Source organism: Etheostoma cragini, chromosome 17 (assembly GCF_013103735.1).
Source record: "Etheostoma cragini isolate CJK2018 chromosome 17, CSU_Ecrag_1.0, whole genome shotgun sequence".
Taxonomy (NCBI): Eukaryota; Metazoa; Chordata; class Actinopteri; order Perciformes; family Percidae; genus Etheostoma; species Etheostoma cragini.
Genome location: NC_048423.1, coordinates 1,376,038 through 1,377,866, shown reverse-complemented (window position 1 = coordinate 1,377,866; position 1,829 = coordinate 1,376,038). Strand labels below are relative to the sequence as shown.

Below are 1,829 nucleotides of genomic sequence, written 5' to 3'. Positions count from 1 at the left end.
ACGTTACATCTCAGCACAATCTTCCAAATTGATTATAAGTGATTCAAATAAGAAATTGCCATGTTCCAAAAGGAGTAGGAAGAATAAAAAAAATCTATCTATCTATTTTCATACTTTAGTTAAATACAAAACAATTTGATGCTTCACCTATTTATACATGTTTGCATACACATACTGTACTTTTACTGTATATCTACCTACCTGCACATGCATGAATGCATACACATAGACACACCTGCACACATGCATACACACACATTTACACGTTTTTCTTTGACATCTATCTACCTTGTTTCCTATTATCTACATCAAACCGAATAATAACCCATCCAAACTAGCCTTAGCATATAAACCCAGGAACCATATAGTCAGTATACAATACTATCACCTCACGGCCTTTCATTCATTTAATGTATTCATTTTGAATAGTCTCTTAAAATGGCTCATTGTTGTACATGATTTCATCTCTGTACTGCAGCTGTTCCATAAATGAACTCCTTTGTTCGCCAGCTGTTGATTTACTTTATGCATGATTTGTGCAGTTTTGAAGTCAACAACATCTTTGTTTTGTAGTGCTTTTAGTTTGATGAAAAGTGGAGTAGTTGCTTTACTGCTCTATGAGTGGTTTTATTTGCAATTCTTAAGGCTCTCTTTTGAAGGATGAATATAATAAGTTAGCTCTGCTTTAGAAGAGGAAAACCAGGTAGAAAGTTTGTGTTTACAGGAATATCTTTTGGAAATGACATTGTGAAGAAACAGGATTGTTATTACTTATTGTTATTACTTATTGATACTGACTATGTACCTTACCCAGAAGGACGATCATGGGAAACGGCCTGTTTGGGGAACCACATGCTTCCCGGCTGCTCTCCTTCATTTCTGAAGACCGGATGGGACTTTGTTTCAAGTGAAAAGCCCAGAATTTTCAAAGAAATGGTGACTAAGATCAATTTCAACTTTAGGGGGGAAAATGTATAATCATGCTGAAGGCTAGAGACAGGTTCACTTACAAGGGCCCCGGCGCAGTAGTGAGTGGTTAGAGGTTTAAGGATGGACAGAGAACTGATTGAAGTGAGAAAGATCATGAACATACACTGACCGCAAAGGGACTGCTCCTGCTTTCTTATATACTGAGCTGTTTATATCACACACACACACACACACACACACACACACACACACACACACATACTCTTTCTCTCACTTATTTCCTATATGGAGAAAGCAAGCTGGAATTCAGGAAGGGGGGCATTTTCCCCTGGAGCCCATTTTCAGTACCAAGAGAATAGAGCTTGGAGGGTGTGGTGTGTGTGTGTGTGTGTGTGTGTGTGTGTGTGTGTTGTGTGTGTGTGTGTGTGTGTGTGTGTGTCACAGGAAGTGGAGGCCACATAGTAGCCAAGTGTTTTGTGTGTTTTTAAACCCAGTCAAAGTATTTTACTTTGTTAAATGTTGTTGTAGTCATTCACATTTGTGGAATCTCTACTTGCTTCATAACTACTTCCATAAGTCATCATGCAGTATGTCTCAGAGACAGTGATATGGAGAGGCATAATCTGTAAAATGTGTTGCAATACTTACTTCAAGATTTATACACAGTTGGACAATATTCATGCTCAACCGACTTCTGAGGAATCTTTTTGACACATCTTATTGAAATACTTTATAGTTTTAGAAATTAACATAAATTGGAGAGAAGTTATGACAACATGTTATCATGTTAAGGGCCATTTCAGATATGATGCGTTTTTGAAACTGACTGGCTAGTAGTCCTTACCTAGGTACTGTCAGGGCCCTCATACTCTGCTCCTGACTGGCTAGTAGTCCTTACC

At 38.1% G+C, this 1,829-nt stretch overlaps 1 protein-coding gene across 1 annotated transcript in view; it reads right to left on the bottom strand.

Moving 5' to 3' along the window:
* The window catches only part of LOC117960301 (protein kinase C epsilon type-like), a 67,113-nt gene that overhangs the window by 21,101 nt on the left and 44,183 nt on the right, over positions 1 to 1,829 (bottom strand). The gene's annotated exons all lie outside the window — the stretch shown is intronic.